This window comes from Hipposideros armiger, unplaced genomic scaffold, assembly GCF_001890085.2.
Source record: "Hipposideros armiger isolate ML-2016 unplaced genomic scaffold, ASM189008v1 scaffold_77, whole genome shotgun sequence".
NCBI classification, from domain to species: domain Eukaryota; kingdom Metazoa; phylum Chordata; class Mammalia; order Chiroptera; family Hipposideridae; genus Hipposideros; species Hipposideros armiger.
The window spans coordinates 1,495,529-1,514,371 of record NW_017731427.1 but is presented as its reverse complement, the minus strand read 5'-3'; positions in this window follow the sequence as shown (position 1 = coordinate 1,514,371).

The following is an 18,843-nucleotide window of genomic DNA, read 5'->3' as shown; positions in this document are numbered from 1 at the left end:
CAATGAGACTTAAGTTGTCCTGGGCTTGGCACTGCCCCTGTTGTCCAGTGGAAGCAAAGGTACGTCCACTCTGGGGGAGAGCACCCCTACTTTTCATCTCTCTAGTCACACAGGATAAATTGAAGGTCATCAAGATGACAGGGACAGAGCCATGAAGATTAAAGAAGAAATGACAAACATCAAATTGGTCCTCAAAAACTTCAGGTAGCTATTCAGATAGACAACATAAAGTAAGTATGGGACACATCTAAAAACGGAGAAGATGGAACCTGCAAAAGGAGCAAGAGACAAAAATGTAAGAACTTGGCCGGCAGATCAGAAAAAGTGAATAAAACTTTGCAAATGGTGAACTACCTTTCTACAGTAGACAATATTCAATGTAACTTACTGGAACTAAAGACGTAATGGAAACGCATTAGACAAAGTAGGAAATAGAGAATTGAGGGCACAGGTGAGAGATGACCAATCTATGTAAAGTTAATATGTAATGTGATGGGAAACCCTAAGCGGATGTGAAAGGCGAGGTTCATAAGTGCCAACACTTAGGGGCCGAGTGGGCACCAGCCTGGGCAGTTGAGAGAGAGAGTGATGAACTAGACAGACTGCCTGCCTCCTGCTTCCGGAGTTTCGGGGAAACAACATCCGTTGTGAAGGACGAGAACTCTACTCGCTGGTTTTGTGATTTCATGACTCACATGGCAAGTTCTCTAAGAATATACCATCGCCATTATTACTAAATATGTTGAAAATGTTACTAACCGCCCTGTTATATTTTACACTCAATCAAGATGATTTGAGTACTAAGACATCATGAACAGGACAAATGAACACAGCAAGACTGTAGGTCTCTTGGAATGTCCAGGATAGATATAGATTATTCCTCAATTTTGTATAACTACAGCTGAATCCCTCCCTAACTCCCTTATCAGAGAAGGTGGGTTTGGAAACCAGCCTGACACGTGCTGTTGTGTCCAAGTCAAATTGCTTATTTTGATAGATAATGTGATTTCATGCAGACACTAATGGTAAATATTGCAAAGTTAGGAGATAAGTGGGTTTTAATCATTTAATTTTGTTCCCAGATCATGGAAATTGAACAAATAACAACCAACCATGTAGTTTGACTGCTGCTTGTGTATAATTTATGGTTACACAATTACATTAGGGAAATTGACTGCAGTATGAATATCATTAAAGCTTTCTGGAAAAAGGCAGCTTCAGCTCACCTCTGATCATCAATGGGGGCCTTTCCTCCAAAACTGTATGAAATGCTGCCACCTGCTGGCTCAGGACGCTTATCAAAATGCACTTCCAGGTTTTATTTTGCTTTCAGAAAAATCTAATCCCAGTCGCAAGTAGTGTGACTTCCACTTATTTCCCTGAGAAAGCAAACATATAATGTATCAGAAAATACACTGAAGAACACACTTGTATTGTAAATAATTTTTTCGATATGATTAAGAGAGTGATTCAGTATCTTCCAGTAGACTCTAGATCATTATGAAAACCTATTGTCTTAAAGCAGGGTGAAACATTATAAGAAAGTCACATTTGAGGTAATGTATTGAAAGGTCCTTAATATAAAACATTGTGCTCATTGAGTACTGAATATGTTTTAAATTATCACGGTTAAATATTGTAAAACATAGAAGAACTCGTTAGACACCGTCCATTTCCTCATTGTCTAGAAAAGAGGGATAAAAGGAAGTTAGGGGGTGTTAGGGCACATCCCCAGGTAGTGCTCCTCACAGAGTGCCTTAGAGCCGGTGTGCCCTAAGGTGTGCTCACAGCTGGCCGTGGGCGAGACGGGGCCTCGCGAGGGTGGTGGCCGTGGGCCTGGGCACAGACTCGTGGAGCAGAGGCAGCGGGGCAGGAGAGAACCCCAGGGCAGGCATCATGAGAACAGCTATGGAGATGGGACAGTTAGGAAACACGGAGGGGCTCGAGTCAGCTGAAAACGGGGCGTGTGGGGGCAGCTGTTGGGAGTAAAACCAGAAAGGTAGGTTAGGGCAACTGCAGAGAGGGGCTGGAAAAGCAGCCCCGACAGTTCTGGCCACCAGAAGCTGTGACAGTAACTCTGGCATCTGCTGGGGCCGAATGGAACCAACTCACAGGCTGAACACCCTGGATAGAACCCTGCTTGGTGGGGAACATTCTCGTTTTACTCAGCATTTCCCATGAGCTAGGTAACGTTCTAGGTGGAGAATAGAAACACATGTGAGAGGCATCTCCTGCCCTGCGTGGCCTTACGTTCTCGGGGCAGAGGCTGTGTGTCGTGCTGGCTGGCACAGAAGGGTGGCATCTGGGCGTCCTGAGAGCTGGGGGAGCAGCTCCCCTGACTGGGGCTGTTGACGAAACTTGACACGGGAAGGACGTCTGGTTGTGGAAAGCCAGCAGGTGTGTTTCAGGCATAGAGGCCAGGGAAAGTCACTCCAGATGAGCTCGGGGACTTGTAAGGTCACCGAGTCCTGAGGTGACTCACGCTGAGGAAGCTCGGAGGCTCAGCGGAGTGAGCGCCTGAAGGGCTGTCATGGCAGAGGTGAGTTTCGTGTCATGGAAACCTGGGGAGTAACTGCGGGCGGTGATGAGTCCTCTCTGGGACTTACTACCTTTGGAATATCAAACAGGGAGGGGCACTGACAAAGACGAAGCTGGAGAGACCCCTGGGATTTGATGCACAACTCCTCCGCACACAGGTGGGGACGGAGCCGCGCAAAAGGAGAGGCTGGCTGCTGACGGCCCGTGGGTGTGTGACATGAAATGCGGCCCGTGTGACAGGATGTGACACAGACCAGCAATGGGAAATGCCTCTGTGGCGACAGAGAAAGCTGCCACTGGCCACACCGCAATGATGGCCAAACATCTCCTTTTCTGACTAATGTCACAAGTTACCACCTCTTCACCCCTTCAGCCCTGCTCTGTTTCGTGGACACACCAGTCACAGAATTTGCCCAGCTGTTGACAGCACCTGATCCAGTGCAAATCCACTTTTCTTTGAATCCGACCCCAAATCACGCAGCACGAGCCCAGCGCCTATACAAAGCCCCTCTTACACCCTCCTACTGCAACAGCTCAGGTTCTCCGAGGTGAGTCTCTCTGTGGAAGTAAAGCAATAAACGCAGCATTGATGGAGGACAGATGTGTTGGTGGCAGTCTGGAAGCCATTACCTGTGAGACCAGAGATCCAGGCCAGGCAGGAAACGCTGAGAAATACTGGTGTTTCAGGGGTGAGCAGAGCAAGTAACATTTGTGAATGCATTTGGACACGGGTGATTGAGGGGCAGGAGGAAGAAAAAGAGGTTTCAGAAAGTACAGTGGCCGGCAATGTGGGTCACTGATGGTTGAGACAAAGGCAGAGGAAGATAAACAATAGGTCTCAGGGAGCACGCAGCAGCCACTGCCACTGTTTCTCTGTGTTTATCCTCTTCTGCACCAGCCTTACCTATTGAAAATGCTCAGGTTTTTATCAGATACTGGCCTCTTCTGTGAACTACAAAAATGAGCACATCGAACTATCTACGTGACGTTTCCACTTTCGAGTCTTCACAAAACCTTAAACTCAACACCTCTAAAGCTGAACTTGTAATCCTTCCACCTTATCTCAGGGACAAGCACATCACTTGTCCAGTAGCTTAATCTAGTTAATTAGGAGCATCCTTGGCCCGCCCTTCCTTACTGATCTGCCCTATGGAAATTTTGTCTGGAATGTTCCAGGAGGCCAAGCTCTCCTCTGCTTCCCTGCCACAGCCCCACAGGCGTCAGTTCTGATCATCTCTGAGCAGGACTCCGAGGAGCCTCCTGACGGGTCTCTCTCCCTCCTTCCTACCCACCTCCGATCTGTTTTGATTCTGCTGCCACAGTGACCTTTACAACATGAAACCTGACCAGTTGTGTACTAGCCAGCATCCATTGCAGGGAACATAAACAACTCAAGCTTTAAAAGACTTGCTGTGGGGATTAAGGTCTCTCACTGCAAGACATGGAAAGCAGAAGTCAGGGTCATTCCACCACAGCTGCGGCCCAGATGTCAGAAAGCAGCTGCTGCCCCATAGAGTCCAATCAGGTTATTTTTCCTGCAGATTCAGCTTTGAGTCCCTTTCTTCCACTAGAGGGCTCCATGGATAAGAGAAAATTCTTAAAATCTTGGCTTTTGAAGCTATTCCAAATGTATGCCATTTACCAATTATAATATCTTGGTGATTTTGAATTGATATTCAGAAATAACTTGTTTTTATGGAACTAAGAAATAGAACAATATTAATATTTTCATTTTTTCCCCTAATTGTCTCATTGTCAATAGTTGCTCTGTGAAATGTTTATACTACAATAAATCCTTGCCCATTTCTTTCTTTATTAGAAGTTATAATTGGCACTAAATATTTCTGGATATGAAATTCTCTGATGAACCAAAGGTCTAGTTAATATTTAGAAGTCAGCCCCCTTATAATTTAATACTACTCCGAGATTACTTAAAACATTAGGAATAATATTATAACATGAAAGGGCATGAGTTTCTAGGTAGGATCTGTACTCACTCAGGCAGATTCCAGTGTTTGTAAGAATATTTACTTCACATCTAATTTTAAGTGACAGAAGGAAATGTGATTTGAGCTTCATAGATATTGATCTTTTACATAAATATCAGCATATTCTTACATCCATTAATGCATTTGAAACAATCAGTAGCTGTGGATGGTACAAGCTCTGTAGCGAGGAATCAGTGTCCAATGTTACAATGATATTTTATCTAAAATTTCATGTTTTCAACAAAAACTTTATGAGAACCACAAAGAAACAGGGAAATGTAACCTAGGTACAGGGGAAAAAAGGAAAAACAAATAAACAAAAAAGGTGAGAGAGACATGATTCCAGAGTTAGACACACAGACTCAAAGGAGGACTTATAAATACATGTTTATAGAATTATAGGAAATCCTGCTTAAAGAAGTAAAAAAGGTATTATGGCAATGATGACAACCATGTGGAGTATATCAATGTAAAAATATAGAAATCATATAAAAATAAATAAGTGAAAATACTGTATGAAAAAACAATAGCTGAATTAAAATTTTCACTAAGGGGCTTACTGATAGATTTGAGCTAGGAAAAGAATCAGCAAACTTGAAGATAGAGCAATAGATATTATATGCATATAATCCAAAGGAAAGAGAGAAAAACTGAGCACAGCCTCCGAGACCTGTGGGATCCCACTTAGTACACCAACATAAGTGTGATAGAAAACGAGAAGGGAGCAGGAAACAGTAAAAGAAATAATGGCTGAAAACTTTTCAAATTTGATGACACATCATAATAAAAATGCTGGAAGCCAAACACAAAGAAAAAAGTCTTCAAAGAAGCAAAATACAAATGACTCATCATGTGCAAGGGAGCCGCAATAATATTAAGAGATGACTTCTTATCAGAAACATTGAATGTAAGAAAACAATAGATTAGCAAGATGTCAAAATATGTGGTTCCCAACTTTGATTCTCCTCACAGAAAATGCAACTAGTGACTACCCATAGACAAGCAGACTTTGTGGAAATCTGAGAACCCAGGGGTGACGCTGAAATATTCTCTTGGATGACAAAAGCAGAAATACCACCTCAGAATGCTAGGAGAGCAGCTTCACGCTGACCACGTTACCCTCCCTCGGCTGGTGCAGAACTGCAGTGAGGAGGCCCTCCAGGCCTACAGTTTCTCCAGCAGGAAAAGGAGAGCCCAAGGCAGGCATGCAGCTTCTCCAGTGATTCTGGACTCTTCCCAGGAGTCTCATGGGGGTAATGTCTCCCCAGACGCTATGGGAATCAGTTAGAGAAGAAGAGGGTGTGGGACTCACAGCAATGAGTGCATAAATTTTGGAAAACCACATTCCTGCTGGCAGTGCTGCCCATATGAAGACCCCAACCAGTGGCCGTGCTCATTGGCAGAGCCAAGCCAGTGGCCGGCCTGGCCAGGGGTCTGGATAGGTATTTCTGCCTGGTTTGGACCCACAGCCAGTGGGTCAGCCTGGCCATGAAGCCCAGACAGGGAAGCAAGTCACAGGTCCCACTCAGCTGCTGAGCTTAGCCTCCGTCTTCCTGGAAGGAGACGCCGAGCAGCAGCAGAGCACATCCTATGGCCCACCCAGGGCAGGGAATCACGTTAGCAGCCCCACCCGGCTTCTGAGACAGGCTGGAAGAGGGACCAAGCAAAAATCCTAGTGCTGGAGAACCTGAAGACTTCAATAGACAGCTTCAAAAGCAGACCTGACCAAGCAGGAGAAAAAATAAGTGAAATCAAAGACAGATCATTTGAAAATATCCAGAGGAACAAAAAGAAAATAGAATGAAAAAGAGTGAAGAAACCCTACGTGAATTACAGGATACCATTAGAAGAGACAATGTGCATAGTTTTGAAGTCTCAGAAGGAGAAGATGGACAGAAAGGGCCCAAAAGCATATTTAAAGCAATAATGGCTGAGAATATCCCAAATATGGAACAGATTTGGACAACCAACTTTATGAAGCTTATAGGACTTCAAAAAGTTTCAACTCTAAAAGATCTCTGAAACACATCATAATAAAACTATCTGAAATCAAAGACAAAGAGAATTTTACTAGCAGCAAGAGAAAAATTAATTTCTATCATAAAAGGGAACCCCCATAAGAGGATCAGTGGGTTTTGCAGCAGAAATACTACAGGCCAGGAGAGAGTGGGTTGATAAACTTAACTTGCTGAAAGAAAAAAAGAAAACAAGACACTGCCAACCAAGAGTACTTTACCTGACAAAATTATACTTCAGAAATAAAAGATAAAAACTTTCATAGACAAAAAAAACTGAGGGTGTCCACCACCTCTAGACCTGCCTTACAAGAAATGCTAAAAGGAGTTCTTCAAGCTAAAATGAAAAGATGGTGAATAGTAACATGAAATCATGTTAAATATAAAACACACTGGTAAAAAAAGAATAAGTGCATAGGCAAATTCAGGATACTCCAAGATTGTAATATGATGGTGTGTCAACTATTTATCTCTAGTGTAAAAATTAAGTGACAAAAGTATTAAAATAACTGTAGCCACGATAATTTGTTAATGAATACACAATATCAAAAGATGTCAATTGTGAGAGAAAACCATAAAAGGAGAGAGGGTAAAAGGGTTATGATTTTATATGCAGTTGAAGTTATCAGCTTAAAATAGACTGTTATCACTCTAAAATGTTTTATGTAAACTTCATGGTAACTACAAATAAAAAACCTATAGTAGTTGCACAACACAGAGAAATCAAAGCATGCCACTATGGAAAACCATCAAATCATAATGGAGAACAACAAAAGACAAGGAAACAAAGGAACTACAAGGCAGCCAGACTACAACAAGATGACATTAGTAATTCCTTACCTAATAATAATTACTTGAAGTGTAAATGGATTAAATTCTTTAATCAAAAGATACAGTAGCTGATGAATAACTATATGTTGACCTCAAGAAATACACTTCAACTTTAAGGGCACATATAGGCTCAAAGTAAAGGGCAAAGAAAAAGATATTCCATGCGAGTGGAAACCAAAAGAAACCATGAATATCTATACTACATCAGAGAAAAGAAACTTTAAGAAAACAAAACAAACCAAAACACCTATAACAAGAGACAAAAAAGGTCAGTATATAATAATGTAGGGGTCAATTAATCAAGAAGATATAATTATTGTAATATATATGCACCCAGCATCAGAGCACCTGAACCCATTAAGCAAATACTAACAGATCTAAAGGGAGAAATAGAGAGCAATACGATAATTGTAGGCAATATTCTGTTTCAAAAAAGGATAAGTCATCAAGACAGAAAATCAATAAGGGAAATTTGGACTTGACCTGTACTTTAGATCAAATGGACCTAACAGGCATATATAGAACATTTTGTCTAATAGCAGCAGAATGTATTTTTCTCCTGTGTACATGAAACAATCTCCCAGGTAGATCATGGGTTAGATCACAAAGAGGAGACAATGGGTGATACATAGAAGCACAAAGGATCATAAGATACTACTATTACTAATTACACACCAACAAATTAGACAATCTAGAAGAAATGAATAAATTCCCAAAATTATACAACCTGGCAAGACTGAATCACGAAGTAATAGAAAATCTGAATAGATCAATAACAAGTGAGGAGATTGAGTTAGTATTCAAAAACCTCCCAACAAAACCCCAAACCAGACATCTGCGTAAGTGAAATCTAAAAAACATTTAATGAAGAATTAATGACAATTCTTCTGAAACCCTTCCAAAAATTGAAAAGGGAGCACTTCCGAACTCATTTTACGAAGCCAGTTACCAAAGATGAGCAGAGGCAGACGGTGGGGTTTAAAACAATGGACAACGGATAGAGTGAGGTGGCAGGTTAGGAGGGGGAATAAGGTTGCTGAGGCCGTGAGTCTCAGCGTCCTGTCCTGAGGCAGCGATTTAGGATCCGGTAGGAGAGAGAGATAATAAAATAAACATAAAAAAAACCCAAACAAACTTAAGTATTCTGCCTCTTAAGGACGGGAAAACATAAAGATTCTTAAACACCAGGATCCAAACATAGGCTTGCGATTGCTGCTAAATAAAATATAAAGTGAACAGAAAAGTCCTTCCGTTGCCAAATTGATTTCATTGCACGGTCCTCCCTTACTCTTCCTTCATTGGTGTTTGTGTGCACACATCTCATTGTTGGTGATCTTTCTCTCTCCCCGCTTCGTCTCTCTCCCTGTCCCTCGGTCTCTCTGTCTCTTACAGGCTGTCTTCTCTTTCAGAGCCTATGGACAGGAAGCCAACTTGATATTTTCATCTGGACTTTTTACCACCTGCCTTTAGGAAAAAGTCTAACGTCCACATGCTCGTGTTGCATGCTCATCTGTTGCATAACTGATGATGACGAGACATAGCCAATGCCTTCCAAGCCTCTTGTGACTTCTCAGTTATCATTTATTCAGGAGTAACAATAGCCTGTGTGTTCATGTTTTCTGAAAATGGCTGATTATCTTAACTGTACCATTAAATCTGCTTTTCAATACTATGTGGGTATTATTCTTCAATCCTTTCTGATTTCAATTAGAAATGGTAGACATTCAACAAACCTTTGAATGTTCCTCATGTGCCAGGCATTTTGTAGAGGGCCTCCACCAATTACTTATTTCCCCCTCAGGTAAGAAAGGTGCTGTCATTTTCCTGTTTCAGAGGGAACCGGGTCTCTGAAAATCTTGGCCACTTGCCTGGGGTGGTCACACAGACAGATCAAAAGCAGGAATTTGGTCATGTAATTTCAGTACCACTGTTTCCTTCTTAGGAGGTGATCGCATAGGAATTTGAAAGTTAACAGGACAATGAAATATTTCTGACCGTATGAAGTGACCAAAAGTAAATATAATGGCTTATTTTCACTAAGGTCATATGCAATTCTTTAGTGCATATGGAACACAAAGATGATACAGATATTTTAACTCACTGGGCATTATTGACCTTTAAATACAATGGCGTGTTTTATCTGGTGACCAGGTACTTAACGTTGTCATTTCTTTCTTCCTCACGGTCTTATAGATCATCGGATCTTATGTAATTACCCATGAAATTGCTGCTGTTGTTTCCTGACAGGCACTCAATAAACCCTCTTTGTAGCCTAGAAAATGATTAACCTCTTCGTGGAACCACTGAGATGTGATATTTAATATATGTGTCATAATATATACGTATATAACTCTAGTACGTGGCATTTAAAATAGTCTATTTATCGGGCAAAGTTTGTCCATTACGACCTCATGGACTAACAGCATTAGTTGAAAATTTCAGGCCAAAATAAAATAGTTATCTAAAATCATACGGCTTTTATCCACTGCACAGCAAGGATATTCACACCACCCCTCTATAAATGTTTGGTCCAGATCTTTCTTCCATTTAATAAAGTTTGACAATTTGTGACAGGATAGAAAGGAAATTCATTATATTTAGTAATAGAAAACCTATTTCTCATTTTTCACGAACCAAGCAGCTACAATGAAATTGCCTAAACCACTATATCACAATTCTACACCTTTGTGGTTCTTAAGGTCACCCTCAGAGGTCTTCAATTTCCTTATGTTCACAGCTTGGCATCTGGTAATTTTCAGTATCAGAAAATATAAGGGGGCTATATATTTTTTTCCTAGGAAGAAATATTTCTGATTTGAAAAGAAATAAATCTGTCAAGAGGAAAATATTAAAAATAAAAAGCACGACTGTAATAATCACATTGGTGTCACAGCCAATTTTGCTTTTCCAACTCGGTGAAGGAAATTCCCCTGCCCCCCAAAGGAACTGTCAATGTGAGAGAAATGGATTTTTTATTTCAATAACCACTGTGGCTTAAGAGTAATTTATGTATAAGGGAGCACAACAGCCTCAAGAATCAAATTTCCTTAAAATATTATTTGTATTCTCTCTGCTACAAAGCTTAGTGAAGTTGATGGATCAATGTGAAAGAGGACACACCTGCTTTTCCAAGTTATAATCTAACACCCTGTACGCTGCTCATCCCACCAATAAAAGTAGGATTTCACATTTTGTATAGGACTTATAAAGTAATATCCTCAAATTTAAAATCCTTATAATTTTCATATTAGCAATGGACAAAAAAAACAAAACCAAGTTTTGTTTGACCTCACCTATGAGGAGCAGCAACCCCTCCATGGCCCAAATCTCACCTCGTGTCACACACGACCCTTCAGCTAAGTCACTATTATTTTCATCGATGACAAATAATAACACTACATACCATCTCAGTTATTTTTTTGAGTGAAGATCTCTCTGGGGAAGGTAGAAAGAATGTTCAAACATTTAAATAAGCAATATAAATTCTTATTTTTTTTCTAGAATGATCTGTGGACATAGCTCTACCCATCTGATATTTAGGATTAAAAATGAAGGAATAAAAATATATAAAACAACTAAATCAAAGGCTTCATCTTTACTCAGTGCTATACAGGAAATATTTATCACTCTCCCAATAGCAATTCTTTTCCTATCACATCCACTAACTCCAGATGCGGCTGTGAGCGTGTCATCAGTCTGCAAGTGTATCTAATGCTCACGCACCTTCCCATCCACCCTAGGCTGATTAGCATGTTGTTTCTGCAATGCTTGATTTGGCCTTGCTGCTGGGAGATCACAGGGTGCGCTTGCTGCACATGTAATACTTTTCCATGACAAATACCATTATTTGAAGTTATTAAAGATTGGCAACTACTGAAACATAATCTATTCCCCAGAAAGTATTCAGCATTTTTCACTTTTTTCAATAACCACCTTATGGAAAGGAAGAAAAAGAATAGATATGTGCCAATTTCCAAATGTTAGGTTCCAGTTAGAAGATATGTAATTTTAATTCTGAAACAGACAGAAAATAAAGATTGGTTTTCATAATTGTGGCAAAGACGGATTAAAATGATTAAAAAAACTCTTCAAACTTCATTTATGACTACATAGTTACTCTTGGGATTAAACATTTGATTATAGTTTGAGTTTGGGTGGAAAATATGTAAAATATTAATATAAATGAAAATACCCAATTTTTGGCCTAAGTTTCTATTCAAAACATGCCCTCCTGTTTATTATCCTCAGGAGGCTGGCACGCAGCTCAATGTCCACGGTGTTTGGATGTGAATCTGACACTTGGTCTCTTTTGTCAGTATTTACTTCTATTGAATTGTAGAAAATGAAAACAGTTTCCAAAGTTTAATAATGTTTGACTTTTGCATTCTTCAAAAGATTTAAACATGTCACATTATTATTTTTAAATTATAACAATTTATTATTTTTCCCCTAATATCAAAGGCCATGTGATATATGTAAATTTTGCTCAGAGAATTGGTATTTTTCCATTCTCCCTTCCAATAATTCCTATTAACTACTCTAACTTTATAAGGAGAATAAAATTCTATTTTCTAGGGAGACTAGAAAATTATGAAGACGCAAAAGCAGAATCTATAAGAGATAGTTGCTCAGAAGAGTGAAAAATGAACTAAAATTAGGGGGAAGCAGAGAAGGGCAAATCTTTCTCTGCAAACGTTAGCTGCTGACATGATGTACCAAAGTGGAAAGCACACCTTGAAGTGGTAGGCCAGTCGTCCTGTGCCCGGAGAGGGACATTGGGCAGCAGCTGCAGGCTGGAGGTGCACCCCAGAGGCAAATGTGAAGTTAAAACATGGCTGGAAGCAGTGATTTCACACCAAGGGGAGAACGTGTCTGGATGGAGAAACAGAAGTAGTGCATACACATGGGCAATCTTTCCCTGATAAGCTGTAGATCAAATAAACACACTCATCCTGAGACAATAATGGCCACCAGCCAGTCTGCTAGGGGCTAAGGGTACAATGAGCAAGAAACCATAGGCCCTGTCCTCAAAGCACCTACTATTCTCCAAAGTGAACTATTGTTTTTAATCAGTAAAGAAACACAGGGCTGTTGATATAAAATGAAAGCTTCAGTTCTTTCGTGAGGAGCCTATTATACATTTACTGTATAGTTTGTGAAAAGGTTTCCTCAGATGCTCTTAAGTCATGAAAAAAAAGTGATGCATTTAAAAAAAAGAAATAAAAAAGAACTCTAAAGAAGAAATATGATAGCAACAGTAAGGAGAAACATCAGAACTGGAAGACCTTAGTACAGAAACGTAGAAATTCAGTGAAGTGTCATGAACACAGTTGGTATACAAGTAATGATCACTGAATCAAAAAACAAGTTTGCTGAGAGGATGAGCCCTTTACCAACACAATATAAAATCTGGAATTTCCCCTACTTCCCCTTACTTTATCTTTCCGCTGTCAAATGAAATGGCTTCAGGGTGAATAGTAGGAGGAAGAAAGAGCAGAAACAACAAAGTATAATTCAGCAAACTTGCTTTTGGATTCTATGGTTTTTATTTGTAGAATTAACCTTAGACCACTTGAATCTCTAGTTATTTCAAAGAATATGTATTATTATCTGAGTCTTGTCAAATACGATAACAATCCCAAAGGCATACTAAAGAAAATTTAAAACATTGCCTCTTACAACTTTAAGTTACTAGTAAAACATGTGCTGGTATCACTAATAAATAATGCTTTTTTATTTAAAGAGGACATTAAAGAGCACAGGCTCTAAAGTTCAAAAGTACAGGCTTACGTCCCAGCTGCCATGTGCAAGCTGAAGGTGATGCTATACTTAAAAATGGGATAACAATGGTGCTCATGCATGTGTGTGCATGTGTGTGTGCATTTGTGTGTGCATGCATGTGCGTGTGTGTGTGTAGGTACATACACACTTTGCATATATTTCAGATATGTTTCTTATATAAGTCCAGTTGTACCATTGTAGTTCGTTTGATCTAAAGAAATGCATGTTCAAGTTTCTCTCAACACTAAATTTAACGAAAGCCAACAGACGTTGAGGGTTTACCATGTACAGGCACTGTCCCAAGGGTTTTCCATGTGTTAACTCTTTCAGTCCTCCCCAAACGATGTGAATTAGCCACTGCTAATCAGGCCCGTTTTAGAGATAAGGACAGAGACAAACAGTTAAAGTCACTTGCTAAGATCACAAAAACCCTGGGTTTTTTTTTACCAAGATAGTTGTCCTTCAAGTATTAACAACATCCCCCCGCACACACACACATACCCCTCCCATTTTTCAGAGGATCCAACATCATTTTCAAAGTGTGTTTGTTTCCTTGTTACTTTTGCACTTTGGGGAGCATGAAGGGTCTCCCTTCTTCTGCTCTCCTGGTGATGATCACTGGGCCTTCTGAGGGCAAGTCCTTCAGACCATCTTCAGCACGAGGCTGTGTTCCACGGTGCGTGTCCGTCCTGGTACTAAGTGAAGGAAGTCAAGTCTCCCCCATGGAATGGGGTGCAGAGGTGGGGGGACCCCTCCAGCTGAGAAATAGACTGCTGTAAAAGTCGTCAAACCCATGGTAAGAGCAGGTTAAGACAAAGCATTTAATGCGATATCTGTTTGTTTTTAGCTCGTCCCTTAAATTCACTGGAATATTCATCTATCTGGTCATCGACCAAATGTCCTCCATTTTTTTTTTTTTTGTCTAAGAATAATCACCCTTCCTGGACTTCAGGGACTCCATCGATTTTTCTTTATATATAGTTTCAGTTTCCTTTTTACATTCTGGCTCTTGCAGCCATTTATTAAAACTAAAATCAGAACACTGAATTTGCCATGGCAAAACAAATTAGCTATCTAGTTTTTCTTTCTATGGACATTTCTGATGCTTACTCTTTTCCTCTGTGGGCGTCTGCCTTCCCCTGCACAACCTGCCTGCCCTTCACCCAGAGGCTATGCCCCCCCCCACCCGAGTTTCACCCTCCAAGGCCAGCCATGTGCCATCGACACACCCAGCACTGTGCTTGCTGTTTCGTCTTACTCTCCGTGTTGGAGTGTTTAAAATAATCCACTTCATTTATGAAGCCTGTGAGACTATCTCCTCCTGCCAGTGAGTTTTCTGCCAATTCAGTGTTCTATGACGTGTACCTAAAAACATCAACACCAAGAGGTTGAGATTCTCCCAGGCCCCAGGAGGAGGAGTGTGAGGTCCAGTCACCATCGAGCCGGGATGATGTGTTCTTCGTGGTGAACCAGCTCTGTAACTGGCTCAGGACGCTGATGTCTCAGTGAACGGTGCACAGCCCTGGGCCTGCGCAGAGGAAACGCCAGCTGCTGTCGTGGATCTGCTGAGGTTCTGAGCGACGATAACCATGTAGCACCTACATGGTTCGGAGCTGTTTATTGCACTAGGTTTGTATTTGAGAAAATAGCTCATACACATAAAAACTCATGTCTTAAATCAGCTTAAGAATAATCATCAAAAATATAAACCCCTGGGATTATCACAACCCCCTGCCCCCTGTTTTCATATTTATAACAAACATATCATCAGCTAATTTATAACCCAAGGCAGTACTGAGCGTACGGGGGGACTCTATTAATACACCAAGAGTTTGGTGACAGAGGTCTGTAAGTGCCTGAATGTGTGCTTTCCTTTTTTTTTTAATTTTGAAAATCTTGATAGTTAGGGTACAGTATGGTACCCTAAGTGTTTGCCCATTGAATAAATAAACAAACAACATAGTTTTCATTTTTAAAACAAATGTATTACAAGACATGTGGAATCATGTGTTCATTTACCGTTTCATGAACTTTTGAGAACACAATAGCAATTTGTAAATAGTGTAACTGAAAAAAACGTTCTTTCTACTATTTCACCTTTTCATCCATTTTTAGGAAAAACACAAATAAAACTGGGTCGCCATCCAAGATCCCATAGAAATCATCGAGAGGTGCAGAACGTGTGGAGAGTGTGCTCCTGCTCTCCCATCACCTACCCTAACCCATGTGTGATGGTGCAGGGCCCGCTCGTCACAGATACAGCTCAGGGCGCCCTTGGCGGACAGTCACCTTTTTCTAGAATTCATGGCTGCTTTCTTTCATCAGCTTTGCGGTGTCTCGGCGTTGTCACAGGGTAGCTGGCTCTGCCCGCCTGGAGCTGGGCTGCGTTACCCTCTGGGTTCACATTCTCGCCTTCGTTCTGCAGGAGATGCCCGTTTGCTGCCGCGTTCAGGGTCCACTCACTCCCTGGCCCCCCGGGGCAGCTCGCTGGGCTTAGGCAGGAGCTGGCTCTGGAACCTGGATATTTGATGTCCTGTTTGCGTGGTTCGCTTAACTTTCTCTAGAATGTGAGCTCTCCTCTGTCCCCACACAATCAACTCAGTGCTTTTGAAGCTTGGGGCAATTTGAGTCCCCCACACTGGGCCTGACTCCAGTGAGTGAGTGGCGAGGTGCCCTGGTCCGGGAACAGGCTCACCAGGCATTTCCATAGGAGGTGGAGGAAGGTGGTGTGTGGCCCTCTTAGGGGACAGTTATTCTCACCTCAACTCAGGTGGTTTATGTTATTTATTTATTATTTATTTTTGTCAGCTGCATCTCTGCCACTTATAACTTGGATGGCTAGTTCCACTGGTTCCCAGTTGTCCCTTTTTTGTAGATTTGCACTTTTGGTTTTCAAATGCCGAGTGGAGTGTAAAGGTTCCGAGAGCCGGTTTACTGACATTAAAGAGCACAGAGCTTGTCGCAGGCAATCCGCCCCTTCTGTCCTTGCCTGTTTTATTTCTCTAGACCTTCCCACTGAGAGCGATTTCACTGACGAGCTTCAGGTACGTAGTGTGAAGTGGGGACAAGTGATGAAATAGAATATACGAGAAGGGGTCAGAGAGTCGAGTCTTCAGAGTGTAATAATTCTGCTCTCTGTTTCAAAATGACGAAGTGTTTCCATTCGGATTAAATTCTATTCACAAGGAATTTTTGGTAGTGAGGAAGAAAAAATGATTATGTTTCAACCCCAGCACTTGCTGGGGTTAAAAGCTTCGAGGATGGTCCCCAAACGTAGCTTAAAATCAAGACATTGATGAGAAAAGCTCTATCATAATGCAATCTTCCAAAGGGATAGAGCTCACAGGACATTGTGACACACTTACCTCAAGTGTGACACATTAATTGGCCATGATGTCACTATGAAAAGAAAAAGCTGATGGGGCCCTAATTTACTTAGCGGTCCATGCTTATTTAGATGCCGCGTTTTCTACAAGGCTCTGAAATCGGTCTCTGGGAAGCAGGGACGGAAGGGAAGGCAGTGGGAGGGATGGGAGAGGAGAGAATGGAGGAGAGGCTGCCCGGCTGCCCTAAGCCCACGGCCCGTGTGTGGGGCCCTGGCCTTCTGTCACCATCGCACCTGCTGGGTCCCCGTGTCTGTCTGCAGCTGTGCCTAGCTCCCCACGATATACCTGCCTTTTCAGTGCGTCCATAGAATCATTCCTCTGAGGCAGCTACAGTGTTAAGGTTGTAGCAAAAATGACCTGTCAGAGTCTAGCCAGTAAAAGAAATATCACTTCATTTTGTAAAAGAGGGCGTTTGATGAGGAAATTGGTTATCCAGGTGATGGAGGTCCAACAGGACATTGGGAGGCCACCCTGAGCCAAACAGCAGACACACACGTGCTTGTCGGCCCAGGTGGCCGCTAATGCCCAGAGGGCAGGGTCATGTGCACGAGTCTCACTGTGGACAGCGGCCCTGTTGGGGACATGTGCCTCTGTAGGAACGCTGCTCTGGGCAGGGGAGGAGGAGGAGGTTCCTAAGCCTGGCGTCTGTCAGGACACTGGTCCCCTGTGCCGACTGGTGGCCTGCAGTACAGAGTTTGGGACCAAAGGTCTCTGCATGCAGGTGCGCGTGCGCGCGCGCGCACACACACACACACACACACACACACACACACACACACACACACGGGAGAGTGCAGCCCCTGCCCGCCGGGGTGCCCCGGCTCTCCACAGGTGTATGGAAAGGTAGGAGGAAAATAGCGGGGGAGCAGCTTTTGTCTTTCCATAATCCAGCCTTCCATCCCTCGTGGGAGTCACCTCAGTGAAGCCATTCATTTAACTAAATTACCAGTCGTATCTACTTGTTCAAACAAATTATTATTCGTTCTGGGACCACAGATAAGTAGCCTTGTCCAGAGCTGATTGTGCACAATAAATACCACATTAATATTGATAACATTATAATAATGCAGCGTTCATAGGACGTGTGGCAAGCAGGAGGCAGGCATTTCTAAAGGATCTTTGGCAAGGCTGGGGCATTCTTGGAGAGCAGGGCTGATTCCAACTGGGATTGATATTGAGAAGGAAGCAAGGATGGGTGTCCTAGGTGCTGCCAGCCATAAAGCCCAATGCTGACACCTCATTGGTGAAGGAACCTCCGGAATTTCTCCAGTGGGTACGAGTCGGCCATTACTATCCTGGTGGTCCTCTTCACATCCAAGATGCAGAAAACACCTCATTTATTGCATATCCTGGAATTTAATTTAGTGTAATATTTTCAAGGAGGAAATGCAAATCCAAGCCCGCATAACGATGACATATCCAAGGCCAGTCCTTTCTTGGAAAGGAGACATGAGAATCACCTCTCTCCTCGCGACCTTACAAGAGAGGATATCAAATAGCCATAATGCGGCGTGGGAGGGCTGCTGGCTGGTCAATCGGTTGGCTTGGTAGCACGTCCCTTAAGATCTGAATCCAAGCGTAAAGGAAGCAGCAGGTAATGAAGTGAGGCGCAGGGCCAACGGTGAACGGTCTGGAGGAGACACACCTCCGCTAGGCTACAGTCCACGGTTAGGCACAGAAACGGGAGGCTAGTGTGGCCATATTTCCTGGTGTTTTCAGAGAGTACAGGAACCCAAACCTCCTGTATAGTGGAACCGCTGTCTTTTAATGTATTTTGGCTTTATTGAGATGTAATTGATATATAACACTGTGTAAATTTAAGGAGCACATGTAGTGATTTGTTCCATGTATTTATTGCAAAATGATTTTCACAATAAGGGTAGTTAACACATGCATTACCTCATATAGCGACAAGTTTGTATTTGTATTTTTTGTCGTGAGAACTTATAAAATCTACTCTCTTAGCAACTTTCAAGTGTACAATGCAGTGTTGTTAACTGTAGCCACATGGTGTGTGTTACTTCCCAGGACTGACTCACCTTATAACTGTAGGATCATCTTGGCCCATTTCCTCTGACCCTGGCCCCTGGCAATCACCAATCTGTTCTGTTTCTAGAAGTTCATTTTTTTTTTTAAGATTCCACACATAATTCACACGGCAACTCACTTTCTCTGACTTACTGCTCTAAGCATAATGCTCCCAAATTTCATCTTTGTTGTCATCAATGGCGAGATTCCCTTTTTCTTTCATAGCTGAGTAATATTCCGGTGTGTGTGTGTGTGTGTGTGTGTGTGTGTGTGTGT